General features: G+C 35.9%; 2 long non-coding RNA genes across 3 annotated transcripts; one reads left to right on the top strand and one right to left on the bottom strand.

The window, feature by feature from the left end:
- The first annotated feature begins 3493 nt into the window (after window positions 1–3493).
- Window positions 3494–4595, top strand: LOC105272549 (uncharacterized). The gene is made up of 4 exons (XR_892788.1): window positions 3494–3533; window positions 3637–3710; window positions 3931–3975; window positions 4258–4595. It is a non-coding gene; the product is annotated as an uncharacterized lncRNA (long non-coding RNA).
- A 3006-nt stretch (window positions 4596–7601) lies between these two features.
- LOC105272548 (uncharacterized) lies at window positions 7602–10501 on the bottom strand. Of its 2 annotated transcripts, none has more exons than XR_892787.1 (5): window positions 10180–10501; window positions 8678–8802; window positions 8481–8554; window positions 8215–8260; window positions 7602–7965 (listed from the first exon to the last, which is right to left on the bottom strand). It is a non-coding gene; the product is annotated as an uncharacterized lncRNA (long non-coding RNA). The 2 variants fall into 2 exon arrangements; XR_892786.1 differs by having other exon boundaries at window positions 8658–8802; window positions 10180–10499.
- Window positions 10502–10592: the final 91 nt, after the last annotated feature.

Raw genomic sequence — 10592 nt, 5'->3', positions numbered from 1 at the left:
GCGCGCTAAACTTCATCGAGCTGTTCGATTCTCGACGAGTGTCGATAGCCAATATGAGAGCCAACCAGGAGACAAAAGAGGCCAGGAAATTAAGAAGAGCTGCTCAGAGGGAGTCCGAGGACATTAGGGCAACAACGGACGAAATGATGTATGGTCCAGGAATCGCAGACTGAAGGTAAACCAAAAAAAAACTTGATTTTTAGCCGCTGCCGCGCCCTTTTTTCTTCTTTTGCGTTTTTCTCGAAACCAGTTTTTTCAAACTGGTGGACACGATAACTGAAAATCTAACCTACCGATTTCGATGAAATTTTTACCACATATTCTTTATAAAATTATCTATGGAACTACGAGAGCTTTTTTTGATTTATTGTTTCATTGTCAAGGTATAAATTTACTTAACTAAGAATTTTCATCGAAATCGTCTTTATTTTTTCAATTCACTGCCATTTTCTCAAAAAATTTTTAAAAATTTTTCCCCCTCGTAGTTCTATGCGATTATCTGTCTAAATGATAAATTTTTTTTTTTGATTTTTCAGATGAAGCCCCAGTGAGAAATCGTGTCCACCGTTTAGGAGGATTTGGAAAAACAGCCACCAACGAAAAATTCATATCCCCGCCATTTTTTAATTAAAAAAATTTTTTTCTATTGCAAATTGTTCGGAAATATCTTTGATATATATGTAAAATAAAAGTTTTCCTAGAAATATTATATGCGCGTTAAAAAACAAATTCATTTTTTGAACTGTTTTTCCGAGCGTCAGGGTAGTGTAACCCCTTAAGCAATAGCCGCCGAGCGGTTGTCGACCGTTGCTTGACTTGCCGATACTAGGTTGGATTGGCACTCTCGTTTTAACGTCTGCGGTTTCTTCATTTTTTCGATTTAGTATTTGGAGGATCAATCGATCTCCGGGTTATGACAGTTACTTTTAATTTACTTACGCTTTCTCACTTGGTTTTACGAATTCGCCAAATTTTCTTCTCCTGCGTTGTCGCCTCCTCTCGACTGGCTGAAAGTCCACGGGTCAGTCCGAGATTTCTGATTTCGATGTCAATGGATGCGCCCACAATTATTCCAGATATTTAAAGTTTCAACTCGTCCAACTATTTTCCACTTCTGTGGGATCAATGAATTTATAAGAAATTTTCGAATAGGTGATTAAATTTTCCCTTGGATGAGCGAGGTGGTTTTTTCTTTCTTTTTTTTTTTAGAATTTCACGCGTCGGACGCAGCAAAGAATAGACTAGAGCAAAATCGAAGGATCTGTGAAGCGTTTTAATAATTCTCGTGGGGTTTCCAAGGGGTAATGGCCCTTTTCAAGGCCACTAGGGGTCCACTTGTAACCTCGGCAAAATTATTAGAACGTTTATGACCGGATCCAAAAGGTTTTGGTTAAGGAAAAGTATTGAAATTAATAGACATGAGAATCAAGGGATTCACTTGTCCACGCTACCCCCTGTGCGGGAAAAGCGGCCAAACAAATCACCATTAACTCGACTAGTATAACATCTGTCTACGGATTCCGCGAAACTTGAGAGACATATCCCCAGCCATAAGCCGCAAATATCGTAAATCATCGCAAGAATTTTAAGAATCGACCGTCCGGTAAGGTTCGGGTTCAATTATTCACTGAATTGAATGCACCAGTTTTATTTCACTAAATTTATTTCACTGAATTTTAATTAGTGTATAAATCAATTGAGTTGACATTTTAATCGGAATGGAACGAAAAGATCAAGAAGCTTCCAGTCAAATCTTTAGTGCGCTGCGGGAATTCGTTCGATGTCGGATTAATTAATTAATTTGGTTTTGCAATTGGGAAATTAAATGGGTGCCCTGAAGGGGCCCCATGATTTAAATGGGCTTATTTAAGCTTATTGAAGTTCATTACCGGTCGACGAAATAGATTTGAAATTTCACTGAGTCTCGCGTCTCGACCGTTTCACTGCTTCTACTGTTTACTGTCTGACTGCTGGTCGTTCACTGTGATCTTTTCGTTTTACAATTTTTGCAAATGATTTTTGCGTGTTACTGCGCAGGTCCGTCCACGCAACATAGTAGGGGTACGGGACCAATAGGATTCTGGTATCCTGAGTGGGATAGAATAGCCCCACCTCTTCAATCTGTTTCAGGCGCAGCATGTAACTGTGAGAGAGATGATTCTCTGTTGTCCTTTTTTATTACATTGCGTATTATCTGTGATTGCTTCTCGCTGTGGAGTATTTGTTATGGACATTGTTAACAATATTAAGCTCTGTAAAATTATTGTGACAGTGTTTTCTAATTATACACATTATTCTCTCTCATGCGAAATGTCGTTTGTTACAATCGATACATTTTTAGTGTTTATTTTGACATTGTATTTACTGAATATTCTTTGCTAAATAAATTATTACATTTGATTTGCTGCGTTTTTGCTTTATTTTCTTGTATTTTCATTCATTTGTATTAATGCTGAACATGATTTTGGGGATCCTAGTAATTCTTTCCCTTCTAATAAACTCTGGAATTCTAAAGATTTGATATAATTTCGGAGACACTTTCCTCATTGTCGCGGTTTATCCCTGCCCTGGCATTGCACGTTAATTAGACTAATATTTTTAATTGCTTTTTTTCGGGCTACGCTCGTCCCGGTATTTGTATTTATATTTGTATTTTGTATTTGTGGTTTTCATTAGACGGAATTAACTAACCGTGCCAAGGTGACAAATTCTGTTACGCCCCTCCTACGCTATATCTTTTCTTCTACATTCTTTTATTTATTTTCTGAGGCTAAATTACCAAACTCGCCATTATCACATTCTCCTTTTCGCATATGTTTATGTTTCAGGTCTTAGACATACCTGAGTAAAATTTATTTGTTTCCGATTCTGTTTTTGTGTCAGGTCTTAAAAAACTTGCCTGAAATAATGCTTATTTAATATAATTTAATGCGCATTTCTGATGAAGCGTTAGAATTCAAAGTTTCAATAAATGTTTTTGAGATCGTTCCTCGTTATTGCGGATTTAATCCTGCCTTCACATTACAGGTCAGTTGGTTCATAATCATCAGTATTTGTATTCGTAGGCTCCTTTTTGGTCCCGTAATTATATGCTTCTGTGGGCTCCTTTCTGGTCCCGTAATTATTTATTTATGTAGTGATTGTATTTAAGCCCTCTAACCGCAATGCTAAGGTGATAATTTCTGTTCGGGTCTCTTTGACATAATTAATCCTTTTTATTCTTCCGTTTGTTCCTTTCCATGCCATTGGATTATTTTATTAATTTTATTTCGCATTGTACTGCATATCTATATTGATTTTGTGTTTACACATCATATTCAATTTGTTCTCGGTATTTTGCATTGAGTAAAATTGGTGTGTTGTATTATTAAATTTGAATTTAAATTAGTTACAGATTTTCCTGTCTGATAACGCTGCTATCGCAGCTGACTACATGAAAGCTGTCGCTCGCTCACTCGCTATGGGGGGTAGCCATAATATGTGTATTGCAGTTGCAGTGAATGAATTTGACAGGTGTGGTTATGTTGCCCATGGTAGGCTAATGTTTACATTTTCTGTGTGATTCAATATTATTTTCTTCTGTATTTTATATGTAGTGTTTGACAAACTAGTTTATAACATTTGTTTATTTTCCAGATTCGTATGGGATTGAACGCTGTGAAACAGGAGTAATGCAGTGTTAATGACATATTGGAAGGACATTTCTCGTGGTAATTCACGCTTTCTTTCTTTCTATTAATTAGTTTGAATATTTCATCTATTTAATTTATGATGCGCCTTTTTCCTATTGCTTAATAATAGCGTATTGTGCGACTATTATTTCCTTATTTTTATTATAATAATTGGTCCATGTTCATTAATTTCTGTCCCTCTCAAATTCATATATAATGATTAATTCGTTTCTTTATTACTATTTTTCTTTTCTTGCAGAGTTGGTATTGGAGCATTGCAGTGGAAGGATTAATCTATAAAAATGTAAGTATTCAAGTGTTTTTTCCTCATATATTGGATATAATTAGTCTTTTAGTAATTATTAAAATTAAATTCGCATCTCCGTGTCGCCGGTACATTGGGATGATTTACCCTGATTATTTATTATCTATTTTAAGAGGGATAATGTTGCTACCTTGCGTATATTTAATTATTATCTTCGTGTAAGAATTTTGTCGCATTTGACATATTTAAAATTCGAGGGTTCTGTGAAAATATTGTGAGGTGTTTAATTTATGCTATATTGATTAATTTCTTGTTTTTCAGATTTTCAATGGTGGGCCAACTTGCGGGGAGAGGAATTGGCAATTATCGGAGGATTTTGAAGAATTTGAAGGTGTCATGCTGATATTTGCAGAGACTGGGACTGGAGGCTTTTCTGTGTTTTAATTATCTGGGCCCTGCCCATGTTTTCAATCGCATTTTAATTACGTTGTAGAAGTGACAGTGTTAATGGAATAGTTTTTCCGTTGTCCGATAACTTTATCCATTTTGAATATGTTTTACTGCTCTATCCTTAATTATTGTTATCGAAAATTCATGTTTGCAGCTTGAGCTGGTAATAGATTAATTTTTGAGCCGATTTAATTGTTTTTAATTTATTTATTTCCATGTTGTAAAATTCTGATTGTATCAAGAATAAAATATGAAGTATGTTGAAACTCAATCGTCAAGTGTTTGGAATTTATCAAATATCCTGATGAATATGTATTGTTCTTTTAAGTTCTGAAATGACGTATTTATTTCCCGTTTTTGGTTCTTTTCCTAGATGTTTGTTTTCCAACTTAATTTTGATGAAAATGGGTGTCCTAAAATATTTGATCTGTAATTATTTTGATGAGGAATAATCGGGAGTCTTCGGGGATGCACCATGGCTACGCCTCATAAATCATTGTTATAATCATTTTTGTTAATGATAACTTCTTAATTAAAAGAAGACACGTATGAATACGTGACACATGAAGGAAATAATAACGTTCGACTGGAAAACTCCATCAACTCGAAGAGATACCGTCGGAAACGCATTCGAGAAAGCGAAAACCTGCTTAACCCAGAGTTCATAATTGAACAAAAGCGGCTCACAGAAATCAAGGATAATGAAATTGATGCACCGCCCAAAGAACACAACTCGGAATCCGAGGATGAAGACATCCCAGAGGATGATGAGCTGAAATTATACACCTTTTAATCAATCATTCCACAGGATGATGAATTGAATTTTCAAGAAAACATCATACGCAGCCGAGATGGGCTAACCTATGAGAACGACCACATTGTTCATTTTTTAGCAGCTGACTGCGAAATAATCAGTGTGTCCTCGAAACTGCTTGTCGACCTGCATTATTTTGATCCAAAGAAAATCTTGGAAAATAACCCGAATATCGGAAGGGTTATGAACATTAAAAATAGCAACCGTAAGTTATTCCTCGTCATCGTAAAAAACAATTTTTATGATCAAGTACGACGGTTTGACTTGAGGACGTGTTTACGTAACCTTCACTATGCATTGAAAACACACCAAGTAGACACATTTTGAGTAGCCGGTAACAACGACGAGCCCAAAGGAAATTTTTCATTGGACAAAGAGCTAGGCAGAGAATTTAAAGGAACCCACATCAAAATCATCATCTACGAAGGCAATATAAAAATTCCATCCACAACCCTAATCCCTGAGATAATCAAAGAAGGACATGATTCACTCATGGCAGGACATAAAGGAGTTGTCATGACGTACCTCCGCATCAGAAACGAATTCTACTGGCCAGGGATGAAATCGGACATCGAGCACTACATCAGGAAATGTCATGTCAGCCAAATCGAAAAACTGAGGAGAATAAAAGTCAAACAACCCATGCAGATAACGGACACCCCACTGGAACCGTTTGAGAAAATTTCAATCGACGTTGTCGGACCACTTCCTCCTTCCCCCTCGGGTAATACTGTAATCCTTACCAGTCAGGATATCTTTTCAAAATTATGCGTCGCCGTACCAATGCCTGACCAAAGAGCTATTACTGTCGCGGAAGCGATTGCTAACAACTTTATAGCAACTTACGGGTGTCCCAAAGTCATGCTAACAGACCAGGGTACTAACTTTCAAAGTAAAATATTACATCATTGGGCGAGAATTTTCAAAATTAACCATGTAACAACTTCAGGATACAGACCAGTATCAAATGGTTCTTTAGAGCGGAGTCATCATTCTCTAGTAGAATACCTAAAAGTTTTCTGCAAGGAATACAACGACTGGGATGCTCTATTACCATTTGCTATGTTTTCGTATAATAAAATGATTCATAGTGCTACGAAATATACACCCTATGAACTTGTATATGGTAGACGCGCCCGCATGCCCACGGCTCTGAGTGAAACAAAAGGCATAGAAACGTACGAAGACTACTTAATCGATTTTATCGGGAGATTGGAAGCAACGCAAATTAAGGCTGCAGAAAATCTAATAAATGCAAAGAATAAATCCAAAAAGAACTACGATAAAACGCAAAATTCGTAGAATTTAAAGCCGGCGATTTCGTCTATGTTCAAAAAGAACCCCGAATTAATAAACTCAATGCCCATTATACCGGGCCCTATGAAGTAATAGCCTTGACACCACGAGGAAACGTGGTGATAGAACTAGATAATGGATTGAGTCGCAAGAAACATCCAAACAAATTGAAAAATTGTCACGAATAATTGTCATACTCTTTCAATTTGTAGAACCCTAAAATCGCCTCATAATTACTAACACTGAGAACTGAATAAGCAGTTCGACAACAAATTATTCTTCTTTTCAGGTACTAATCAAAATGGATACCCTATTGATGCTATCCACCATATTGGGAATGCTATGTCACGTCATCCAAGGAATTGGGACAACTCCAGGTTATGAGATTCCCCCACTAGTCAACAACCCAGGAATCTACTACGAACCCATGCAACCAATCAGGATGTCAACGGCAACCTGGAAGTTGACAGCCACCATCGATGTCCAAGACGTAGTAGACGCACACCAGACCAACTGGGATAAAGTGAACCAGCTTCTAGGAGGGCGTACGAACCTAACCCAGAACAACGAAGGCTGTAAAAGCGCCTTAAGGGTAGCTAGAGTCAAAACCCTAGAGGAAGAAGCTAAAAAAATCCGCCAACATCTAAAAGTCCTGCTGAGAAATGATGAGGCACCAAGAAGAAGACACCGGAGGGCGCCCATATTTGAGTTCATCTCAAGAATATTGGGACCAATAATAGGAACGACTGATTACGAAGAACACGAACACCTAGTCGAATAATGTCACGTATTCATACGTGTCTTCTTTTAAATAAGAAGTTATCATTAACAAAATGATTGGAACAACGATTTATGAGACGTAGCCGTGACCCATCCCCAAAAGCTCTCGATTATTCCCCTTCAAAAATAATTACAGATCAAACATTTTAGGAAGCCCATTTTCATAAAGATTAGTTTCGAAAAATACACATGCAGGAAAAGAACCAAAAAGGGAAATAAATACGCCATTTCAAATTTAAAGGAAACAATATAATGATCAGGATATTCAATAAATTTCAAACATTTGACAATTGCGTTTCAACAAAATTCATATATTATTCTTGATACAATTGCAATTTTACAACATCGAAATAAATAAATAAGAAACACTTAAACCTGCTCACAAATTAATCTATTACCAGCTCAAGCTGTAAACATGAATTTTCAATAAGAATAATTAAAAATAGGCCTGTAAAACGAATTAAAAATCGATAAAGTTATCTGACAACGAAAAACTCTTCAATTAACACTCTCACTTCTGCAAAATCAATTAAAATGAGATTGGAAAAATGGGCAGAGCCCAGATAATTAAAACACAGAATAGCCTCCAGTTCCAGCCTCTGCAAGTATCAGCATGACACCTTCAAATCCTTCAAAATTCTCCATAATTGCCAATCCCTCTCCGAGCAAGGTGGTCCAGCATTGAAAATCTGAAAAACAAGAAATGAATTAATATAACACAAATTGAATATCTCAAAATATTCTCACAGCACCCTCGAACAATTAAGGTCACACATGATAGAATAAAATAAGAGAACAATACTACCTCTTTTAAATAGACAATAAATAATCAGGGTGAATCATCCCAATGCACCGGTGACACGAAAACGTGAAGATAATTTTAATAATTACTAAGAGAATAAGTATATTCAAGATACGCAGAACATTCGAATACTTACATTTTTTATAGATTAATCCTTCCACCGGAACGCTCTGATACCAACCCTGCAAAATAGAAAATATTAATGAATAAACGAATTAATGATTGTGTATGAATTTGAGAGGGACAACAAAATCAATTAACATGGACCAATTATTATAATGAAAGTAAGGAAATAATTATCGCAAAATACGCTATGATTAAGTAATACGAAACAGGCGCATCATAAATTAAAATGATGAAATATTCAGATTAATTAATCGAGAGGAAAAAAGCATGAATTACCCAGAGAAATGTCCTTCCAATATATCAATAACACTGCATTACTCCTGTTTGACACCGTTAAGTCTCATACGAACCTGGAAAATAAACAAATGTTATAAATTATTTTGTCAAACACTACATTTAAAATACACAAGAAAATATTATTAAATAACACAGAAAATGTAAACTATCGCCTACCATGGGCAACATAACCACACCTGTCAAAATTATTCACTGCAACTGCAATACACGTATTATGGCTGCCCTCCACAGCGAGTGAGTGAGCGATAGCTATCAGGTAGTCGGCTGCGATAGCAGCGTCATCAGACAGGAAAATCTGAAACTAATTTAAATTCAAATTAAATTCAATAATACAGCACACCAATTCTACTCAATGCGAAATAAAGAGAACAAATTTAATATGATGTATGAATATAAATTCAATATAAATATGCAGAGCAATGCGAAATAAAATTAATAAAATAATCCAATGGCATGGAAAGAAACAAGCAGAAGAATAAAAAGGATTAATTATGTCAAAGAGACCCGAACAGAAATTATCATCTTAGCATTGCGGTTAGAGGGTTTAAATACAATCACTACATAAATAAATAAATACGGGACCAGAAAGGAGCCCACAGAAGCACATAATTACGGGACCAAAAAGGAGCCCACGAATACAAATACTGATGATTATGAACCAACTGACCTGTAGTGCGGAGGCAGGATTAAGTCCGCGATAACGAGGAACGATCTCGAAAACATTGATTGAAACTTTGAATTCTAACGCTTTATAAGAAATGCCAATTCAATTATGATAAATAAATATTATTTCAGGCAAATTAAGACCTGACACAGAATCATTTCAATTATAATAAATAAATATTACTTCAGGCAGTTAAGACCTGACACAGAATCAATTCAATTATGATAAATAAATATTATTTCAGGCAGTTTAAGACCTGACACAGAAACAGAATCAGAAATAAATGAATTTCACTCAGGCATGTGTAAGACCTGAAACATAAACATATGCGAAAAAATAAAGAGAATGTGATAATGGCGAGCTTGGTAATTTAGCCTCAGAAAATACATAAAAGAAGGAAAAAGACAAGATATGACGTAGGAGGGGCGTAACAGAATTTGTCACCTTGGCACGGTTAGTTAATTCCATCTAATGAAAACCACAAATACAAAATACAAATATAAATACAAATACCGGGACGAGCGTAGCCCGAAAAAAAATAAAAAACCAATTAAAAATATTAGTCTAATTAACGTGCAATGCCAGGGCAGGGTTAAACCGCGACAACGAGGAAAGTGTCTCCGAAATTATATTAAATCTTTAGAATTCCAGAGTTTATTAGAAGGGAAAGAATTACTAGGATCCCCAAAATCATGTTCAACATTGGTACAAATGAATGAAAATACAAGAAAACAGAGCAAAAACGCAGCAAATCAATTGTAATAATTTATTTAGCAAAGAATATTCAGTAAATACAATGTTAAAATAAACACTAAAAATGTATCGATTTTAACAAACGACATTTCGCATGAGAGAGAATAATGTGTATAATTAGAAAACACTGTCACAATAATTTTACAGAGCTTAATATTGTTAACAATGTCCATAACAAATACTCCACAGCGAGGAAGCAATCACAGATAATACGCAATGTAATAAAAAAGGACAACAGAGAATCATCTCCCTCACACTTACATGCTGCGCCTGAAACAGATTGAAGAGGTGGGGCTGTTCTATCCCACTCAGGATACCAGAATCCTATTGGCTCCGTGCCCCTACCATAATGCGTGGACGGACCTGCGCAGTAACACGCAAAAATCATTTGCAAAAATTGTAAAACGAAAAGATCACAGTTAGCGCCTAGCAGTCAGAGTGCACGGTTATCGTTCAGACAGTAACCAGTTACCGGCTTGCAGTCAGACAGAACAGTCATAGAAAAACAGTAGAAGCAGTGAAACGGTCGAGACGCGAGACTTAGTGAAATTTTGAATATATCTCATCAACGGTAATAAGCTTCGATAAGCTTTATATAAGCCGATTTAAATAATGGGGCCCCTTCAGGGCACCCACTTAACTTCTCAATTTGCAAATCATATTAATTAATTAAT

The sequence above is a fragment of the Fopius arisanus genome, unplaced genomic scaffold (genome assembly GCF_000806365.1).
Source record: "Fopius arisanus strain USDA-PBARC FA_bdor unplaced genomic scaffold, ASM80636v1 scaffold00206, whole genome shotgun sequence".
Classification (NCBI taxonomy): Eukaryota; Metazoa; Arthropoda; class Insecta; order Hymenoptera; family Braconidae; genus Fopius; species Fopius arisanus.
Note: the sequence above shows the minus strand (reverse complement) of the source record. Positions and strands in the feature narration are given on the sequence as shown.